Source organism: Myodes glareolus, chromosome 22, assembly GCF_982192425.1.
Source record: "Myodes glareolus chromosome 22, mMyoGla1.1, whole genome shotgun sequence".
NCBI classification, from domain to species: Eukaryota; Metazoa; Chordata; class Mammalia; order Rodentia; family Cricetidae; genus Myodes; species Myodes glareolus.
The window spans coordinates 8,528,664-8,538,036 of NC_142047.1; the positions used below are offsets into that span (position 1 = coordinate 8,528,664).

A 9,373-nucleotide genomic window follows, 5' to 3' on the forward strand; every position below is an offset into this window, starting at 1 on the left:
CAAATCGTGGCTGAGTTCAGAGCTCTCACAGGAGTGAAAGCTGCCTTGCCTGCTCCTGCACTGGCTGCCTTGCCTGCTCCGCTGAGCTAGCTGATGCTTTGGCACACAGTGGCTTTCATGCACACTCCTCTTACAGGAACAACAAAGAGTTACTACCAACACTATAATGCAACTCGGCTCCAGCATTTTCCATAATTTTCCAAAATTAAGTTTGCCACAGCTAGAACATTCTCTAAAGTGAGATTTCCGGTGCTGAGTTAGCTTAGTACCTGCATGAGGACTTTGCTCATCTCTGTTCAGCTTAACACTGAGAGAGAATGAAGCTCTTGAGAAAAATCCAGCCTGTCTTGTCTCTCACCACATCATAATAAGTGAGACTCAGCATAGAGAAGCATTGTCATTACCGTGGGCATTCACTAGGCCCATGAAGAATTGACACCAGAAAAGTGAAGTGTAGGACTGTTGTCTGTGCTCTGGGAGTGAGGACAGTTTCCTCACTGTAATAGGCAGCTTATAAAAAAAAAAGAGGGCATTTCACAACACAGAGATGAGCAACGATGTAAACACACTGGAGCTTTCTAACTGGAGGAGTCTTCCTCCAGCATTAGAAAACCTGGTGACTGAAGGGAATTTTAAATCTTTGCTGAATTCCCCTGTAGGTATCATTGCTCTGTGCGGAAAAGCATAGGAGGTGCATTTTGTTGAGGTTCTGTTGTAGATCTAGATCTGTCTTACTGAATCCCAGGCTCTTACAGAAGAAAGTCAGCATCATTTTTAACCACAGGATAAAGGGATGTCCGTCAAGAGTTTGGGTGGTGGATTCCTTTTCCTAAGACATGATATTAAAATATACAGAAAACATTCATTCTATTTTCACAGGTGGAGGGAGGTTTTGCTTTGTTTTGTTTATAACAGTTGAAAAATGATGGCATGACCAATGTGACATCATTGGTCTCCCACAAAGTCAGTTCTTCAATAAACCAAGAAAGTAGCCACTGGCAGGGGGACAGGATTGTAGAAGTACTACATTTATTTTTACTTTCAGAAAGTATTTACAATACTTTAAGTATTATAGAAACTTCTACAGTTAAGAGAGTTGGAGAAGGTACACAGGCTTGGTAGTCTCTGATGACCCCCAACTATGGCAATGACTGGGGACTCTGCAACTCTAACCTGCAAGAGAGATTACTGATTATGGTTTGAGCATTTTTATCGGCTGACTGAAAGACCCTAATTTCTAGGGTTCAGGAAGGATCCCCCAGACTCAATAAGCCACACCAACGGATGCAAACAGCAAGAGGATTCTTTATTGTTGAAGGTGCCAACAGGAGACTCAGTACTCCAGTGAGACTGAGCTCCCCTTGTATTTTTCCAGCCAGTATTTATAGGGTCTCAGGGTTACATAACGGGGGAAGCATAGCAACAGTAACATCATTGGTCAACTCAAATTAAATTAACATATGGGATGGATCAACATCAGAACAAAAACAAGTCTACAAAAACAAGTGTAAATTAAGCTAGTTTCAGCCAGTTTATGCCCCCTTGCATTTCAATACACAAAGGACTGGGTGTTTTTCTCAAGACTGCTTCTGCCGCCCACAGATATCCTGTTTTGCCCTGGCCTGTTTGATCAAAACATCTTAAGATGGAGACTAGGGCTGGGGTCTTTCAATCTTAAAATGGAGACTAAGGTTGGGGTCTTTCATGACAAGGGCTGAAAACCAGCCTATAGATCCCAAAGCCAGTGATCCACCACAAGCTATCACTTGCCCATAGGCCCCAGCTTAGACACACTCCCTTCTGGTCAGCCTTTGTCTTTAACTCTTAATGTTTGGAAATGAGTGGTTCAGTCCGTAAAGAGCTTGCTGCACAAGTGTAAAGATCTAAGTTTATCCCTAGAACTAGATGGGGGAAATGTGTGGTGGCACACACATGCAATCCCAGCTCTGGGGCAGCAGAAAAACAAAGATGAATATTTGTACCTCCAACAGAATGTAGTCTGAAATATGAAATCTCCCCCTAGCCCGCTAGTAGCCCAAGGTTGGGGAACAGGAATGAAGGTCCTGTGAAAACTGAATGGTCAGCAAAAATGTAGGACAGACAAGGAAATGAGTGACTTAATACAGGCCTGGCCTTTCTCTGGGAGAACACACCTGCAGAGTGGGGATCCCATAAAGATTAGAGCTTGCAGTCAGCTTCCAGTCTGCACAGTTATGGAGCAAGAAGGGTCAGGGGTTGAAGAGTTTCCTGTTTGGTTTGGAGCTAGCCATTGCTAGGAGTAACAAGGGAGTGGCCAGTTAGAGAACACAAGGTGATCCATGACTATCTTTCCTGGAAGCCATTATGTAGGGTCCATAGGGTAGAGAAGGCTAGAATTGGAACAAGCTACTTTACTGCTGGAATTCAAATTACTGTCGTTACAGGAATTGTCACAGTTGAACCAAAATGGAAGGGTTTTACAAAGTGTCATGGCCCTGGCTAACAAAAACTAAGACTTGTGGATTCATATCAGCCATCCCATTAGGCATACTCACTCACCTCTGTGCCTGTGGCCAAGCATCATGGTGCCAGGGCCGGTTCACTCTCTGGGGAACATCAGGGGTCAAGGCCATCATGGACATGCTTTCTCATGTTTATCAGATTTCTCTAAGGAGCCTCTTGCACACACACTGACATTTCAGCACCAAATGTCTTCCTGCACATCTGAACCCGTCCTGAGGGGCCTGAGTACTAAGTTTTCACTTTCCTGTTCTCCTGAAGCTCAGTTGGTCCCCAGACAGCTGGTCTTTCTGCTCTTTCCCGAGCAGCAGGAGTCTGTTTCACATCTAACTCAGGAGAGCTTTTGTCCCTGGATGTTAGCCTGGGAGGAAGCAGAGATCCAAATCTAAGCAGAGATATGCTTCTGGGACAGCTTGTCTTAGTCCTTCAGAAGTGGGTGCTTGGGACCAGCAGCAGGTGCAGACCGAGGAGACAGAGAAAGCTATGGAGGATCCTGGGGGCCAGAGGAGGAGGTACTGATGATATCAGGCTAGCCCACACTGAAATCTGGATCATTCTCTCTGGATAACTCTGCCATAATGAACAAAACTGGCCCTTAAAAAGGTTAAGCCACAACTAACCTGTGTCCTGCAAAAGTTTTAAATCCAGTGTAGGCTCGCCCCAAGAGCCAGCTAAGTTGACCAGATCCACTTTCAGGGTGTGCCACCAGACCAGCACACCTAGACTTTGCCAAAGGTTGTGGCGAGGGCCTTGATGTCTCTGGGCACTAAGGAGTCATGGGATGCCACCATTGCAAGAGAACCTAGTCCATTTGCTGCTTGAGTGTGGCTTCCAAACAGCAGCATCGAATAGCAGCTCGACCATGAGAGGAGGAGAGTCCTGGGAATCAGCAGAGGCGCCACTCACTATCTTCATTCCCTTATTTATTTGTTTCTCTACTTTTGCAGTACTGGGGTGAAACCCAGAGCATCACGAAAGCTAAACAACCACTCTACTTCTGTGCTTCATGCCGGCCAAGTTGCTCTTCTTGACTTGTGTGGCCACTGGAGAAAGGTCCTGAGAATCACATGAACTTGTACTGTGCACAAACCGTGATAAGGGCACAGCTAGAGAGTTCAGATTAATGCCCTCAAGAGATTCATCACAGAGTACAAGGTCAGTAATACACATATCGATGTGAAGATATACATACATATTCATATGGCAACAGATATTTGGGAGTATATTCATGTGTGATGTATGTAAATGCATGCCTACACACACACACACACGTATACTTCCACCACTTCAACCTTGCATGTGAACTTATACATATTTTTTTGTGACTTCTTTAAAGTATGATCCAATTCTTTTCCTAATGTGTATAATATCTTGGCTCTCAGGACCACAGAGGATATTTCTAACTCAGCTCCTGTCTCAGCCTCTCTGATGTGACTTCATACAAGGTGGAATTTGTGTGAGTGTGTGTGTGTGTGTGTGTGGCTATTGGTGATCTGACCCTCAGCAATATTTTTTGTTTTGTTTTGTTTTTTTGGTCCTTTCTTCAATAGGACTTGAATTTAGATTTCCATTTCCGTGCCCTGAAAAGCTGCAGGCCAGCATCATAATCTTCAGTGATAAGACTCTGGCCCTGGAGGAGCAGAGCTGCAGACCTCCCAGGAGTCACAGGAAGGGGAAGTCCTGTTGGCCCTCAAAACAGAGCTCCGATGTCCGGAGCCTTGATTAATTGCTAATATGAAAGAGCAAAGAGACCAAGGATTATCTCGGGTCCTTTCTAAGTGCAAAATGTTGGAATTCTTTGAAGGAAACTTGACAGTTGTGAAATTAGGAGGGGAAAATAATGTGCAAAAGGAAACAGTGGGATGAACCTCACAGGACTTGGTCAGTGTAGGCAGGGTCCATGGAAAAAGAGACGCGAACCTGATTTTGAAGATTTACTATACTGAAGGAAGAGGGAAGAGTTGAGTGAAGGAGGGTCGCTACAAAAAATGCATATTATGAGCAAAAGGAGACATGATGCAAGGTGTGTGTGTGTGTGTGTGTGTGTGTGTGTGTGTGTGTGTGTGTGTAAGAATGGAGTTGCACGCCAAAGAAGGCTTAGGCTTTTATTTCCTGGGAACTTGACCACGTTAGGACAGCATTCCCTATGAGCCTTGCGGCAAGGGTGACACCCGGATGGTACAGAGAGAAATGCTTCCTTGATGGCAATATCATGCCTCCATGTGACCGCATTCCTGAGAACATGCATTGTGGGACACAGGAGCCATGAGCAGATCCAGCTTAAAGGGCTGGCTTTCTGAGATCCTGTCACCTCACAGTATGGGAGTCAGTAGCTGTGGTCACCATGATCCAACAGCTGCCCCTTATCTGTAGGCGGTCAGAAAAGAAGATGGATGTTCTGAGGACAGCCTTCTTGAATGAATGTGTTTGGGAACTGGGGAATTCCCATAGGGATTCAGAGCATGTCATTGCTTGGCAACCACGATGAATAGTGTAACATTACATACCTTGGATGCAAACAAACCGTAAAACTGACAGGATGGCTTGAGAAAGGGTGTAGAGCCAGGTCATGGATAGTGGGGAACAGAAGTCGATCTCATAAAAATAACTAAGGAAGGAAGGAGGAAAGTATAAAATTATCTTAGGAAGCATCATCAAATATGTCATTCCGCATGGTTAGACAGGACAAGAAGTGAAGGTGAGGGCTAGGGAGATTGGTTAAGACCACTGGCTGCCCTTCCAGAGGACCTGGGCTCAATTTCCAGCACCCGCATGGCAGCTCACAACCATCTGTAACTCCAGTTCCAGGAGCTCCAACACCTTTTTCTTGTTTCCTCAGGCACCCACACACACACACATAGTATCCAGAAAAACATTCAGATAAGACAGCGATACCCATAAACTAAATAACTTTAAAATTTTGGCAAAATAAAGATGTAAAGCAAGAGACAAATACGAATGCAGACCTAGAAGACTAGGCTACATGTCAAATTAGAAAAAGCGCTTCAGGACCTCCTCAGCCGCAACACTCACTTGGGCAGAGCAAGATCCTCTCAGGAGGGACGAAGGGGAAATCTAGAATTTCTTTAACTCAAACTCTGAAATTCACATTACACAGTCTCTTGCAATATCTTGACCTTGACCTCGGCCACAGTGGGAGGATGCCTGCTTATCTGTTTGTCATTCTGGTTGTCCAAACGTCTTAATGATCACAAAGAAAAGAAATTTGGAGTCCTTCAATCATTGGGAGATTTTGGTGTATCTAGAAGATAAAATTATAAAAAAAAAATCTAAAAGACAGAAAAGTCTAGAAGGTACTTTAGCCTCCATCTATACAAATTTTTCTTACACACAAGTTAAACTCATATGCAGTTCACATTGTAAGAAAGATTTGTTGCATGATAGCCATCAACCATGCTTATAAACTATCAAACCACTTGTACTTAATTCTTCAGGAACATGCCTGCTATGAAAACAATATCAATGTGACTTTGTTCTGTTTCTGTACTTTGTTCTATTCTTCTAACTCACTGTAGCTCTAAATCACCTAGCTACCATTCTATCCTTGTATAGAGACACCAAAACCAAGGCCACTCTCACAAAAGAAAGCATTTAACAGAGCACTTGCTTACCATTTTAGAGGCTTAGCCGTTGACCCTCATGGTGGAAAGCATGGCAGCACGTGGGCATGATGCCAGAGAAGTAGGCGAGGGCTACACCCTGAGCCCCAAGTGGAAAGGGGGTGGGCTTGACATGGGCATTTGAAACCCCAAGGTCCATTCCCAGTGACACGCCTTCTCCAATAATTCCACACCTACTCCAACAAAGTCATACCTCCAGTTGAAATACATGGCAAAAACAAAGTAAGAAGTACATAAAAAAGATTGAATGCTACAGTTGTTAAGGACTTTACACGGCACACCAGCTACAGTCCTTTGAGGTGGACTTCAGTGGTCTGAATGAAGCAGCCCCCATAGGCTCACAGGGAATGGCACTATTCGGAGTTGTGACCTTGTTGCAGTAGGTGTGGCCCTGTCGGAGGAAGTGTGTCACTGGCGGTGGGCTTTGAGATCTCAAATGCTCAAGTCAGGCCCAAGGTGGCGTTCTCTTCCTGCTGCCTGCCAATACAGATACAGAACTCTCAGCTCCTTCTCCAGCACTATGTCTGCTTGCACATCAGTGTGTCCTTCCCATGATGATAAAGGACTAAACCCCTTAGCTGTAATCCAGCCCCAATAAATGTTTTCTTTTATAAGAGTTGCCATAGTCACGGTGTCTCTTCACAACACAGAAACCCTAAGACAGGACTCAATCTACACAAACTATGGAGGCTCCCGAAGTTGACGGAGCTGTTCAGCAGGTACTTTGGGACCCACCTCTGAGCATTCTGCTCTGAGTACATTCTCTGAGCCACTTAACCAGCCATGAACTTGTCCTTTAGAGCATACGATGAACCTCTTGTTTACTTACCTCTTTATTTTCTAATTTTTATTAATGACTAACATATTTCCACTTCTAGTCTTATAGCACTGTTTAGTACATGTACCACACAATTAAATAAAATGACAAGAAATATAGCCAGGATGGGCCCCTGAGGCCTAGTCCATCTCCCATTTAGCTGTTTCTTCTAGTGTCTCCATGATGGAGCAGCCAGCCACTGCGCCCTACACCTTCCTCAAGCCTCTCCCATACCTTAGGCAGAGGTCCATAAGGCTGACTACCAGTGCAGTTCAGTGGTCCAGGCAGTAGAAGATGCTACCCCCCAGCAACTAGACCAGCACACACAAACTACAGCTGACCCTGCCTTCTGAGTATGTGGGGGGGTCACACCAGGATGGCTAATGTGCTGAGTCCTCCTTCCCAGAACCCTGTCTTCTACTGGATGCTGTCAACAATGCTTTCCCTTCCTTGGTTTTCGATTTAGCCCGGTGCCTAGGGAAGAATCAAGAGGTTGTATTATGTGACCGAGAATCGTCTTTGAGGACGTAGCATGTACCAGTTGGTATCAGTACTGGCGAGGTACTTCTCCTAGTGGTGGCCTCAAACTTTTTTCTTTTGCCATGTGTCTTGTCTATCTTCTTCCTTCCTTTAGTGAAAGTATAGAACTGTCAGATAAAGGGAAGTTTCTATCCTGCAATCTGCTAAAAGTAAGTTCATATTCATTTCTTCTTCCCAGGATCTTCTGCCAATAGTCTAGCTTTAGTTTAACTTTACACCCATTTAAGTTGAATTTTACTGCATATTTTCTAGTGTTACCAAAGGAAGAAAGCAAGGTACTTCCTCTCCAGGCAGACAGAACGAAGTTGACAACTAGCTGACAAGAAGAGAGAAGAGAGCAGATGCAGAAAAGGGAGCCTCAGTCTGAGCTCTCATCAGCCATTAGGAGCACAAAGCAATCTCGGTAGGAAAGGGGTACATTGGTTTTCAACAAATGATAGTAAAACATTTGAAAAACCACTTGCAAAACAATGAGAATTAATTTAAAACAGATTAGATTCAAACATAAAAATGTAACTTTATAGTTAACCAGTTTTAGACAAAGTTGCCAAGAAAAATAAAGCAGAAAAAGCATTTAATGACTTGGGATGAAAAAATTTTGAATCCACTTGCAAAGGAATAAAATTCTACCTCTGCCTTATACAATCATTGATAACTGACGAGACTATGAATCAAATGCCTGGATGTTGTAGCAAAAACTCCAGCTTGGGTCAAGTCAGCAAAGAACTAACCAGAATAGTAGCTTCTGATTCACTCAGTAAATGTTTTATGTGGAATAGTTTATTTAATTCTCACAAAACACTATGAAGTAGACATTAATTTTTTAAAATTGTTTCCCATGTTTCAGAAAATGAGACCTAAGAAAGAGAGTTGGATAATTTACTAAAACTAAACAAGAGCAAGGACCACATTTGAGATCCAAAGACAGGCAGCTCCACCTCAGAACCGTGCTTTTAACTTGTTGTGAAGAAAATCGTTTTTGTTTGCTGGTGCCTAGCAGACAATGCATATTCTAAGGTGCAAAGGATTTGAACATGACAGATATCCTTTAAAAAGATACCATGTCAGTGAAGCTAGGTAGTTTTCTAAATAATTTAAAGATACCTATACAAATGAGTTTGTCAGAAAGCATATGTGGTCCAACAAGCATGATACAACCCATGCCATCAGACAAGTGAGAGTGCCTGAGTGGTCACCTTTGTTTCGTGTGCTTCAGTCTTTTCTCTGTTGATAATTTAGTTTACAGATATTTATATCTCCAAATCCATACATAGGATAGCTATTCAAAATTATTATATTTATACACTTCCTCAAAGAAGTAAGATAATTTATGCCATGAGAGAGCCTCAACATACCCAAATCTACAGTGTACTGCACACCCAAAAGAAAAATACATGGGAAGCATGGCTGCAATGGCTTGTGGAGATGAAAGACTTCAAGGTCCACTCCTCCTGCTTGCAAGGATAAGCAATTCACCTGACTCTTCTCAGATTTTCTTATCAGAAAGCAAATATAACCCACTGGCAGATAGAGTGTACTTAACAACATAAGTATTTGTTTCATTTGAGAGAGAGAGAGAGAGAGAGACAGAGAGAGAGAGAGATCATAGGAATAGTACAGTGTCTAAATCTGTAATAAATTCCAACTCTCATTCTTTCTTACTCTAAATTATAAAAAGCTCCAAATAGGATTAGGGGCCAGAAAGATGGCTCCGAGGTAAAGAGTATGCTCTGCTATTGCAGGGGCTTTAGATTTAGTCCCCAGCACCCACGTGATAGCTCACAACTCCATATAACTCTAGTAACTCACACAAATTCATATGCGTTTTTAAACCTTTCTTAAAGATTTGTTTTATTTCATGCATGAGTCTTTTACT

General features: G+C 43.2%; 1 long non-coding RNA gene across 1 annotated transcript; it reads right to left on the reverse strand.

Annotated features, from left to right (window-relative positions):
* Positions 1-1,285: 1,285 nt before the first annotated feature.
* On the reverse strand, positions 1,286-5,748 carry LOC146890338 (uncharacterized). Its single transcript, XR_014999200.2, has 2 exons — positions 5,533-5,748; positions 1,286-5,107 (listed from the first exon to the last, which is right to left on the reverse strand). It is a non-coding gene; the product is annotated as an uncharacterized LOC146890338 (long non-coding RNA).
* Positions 5,749-9,373: the final 3,625 nt, after the last annotated feature.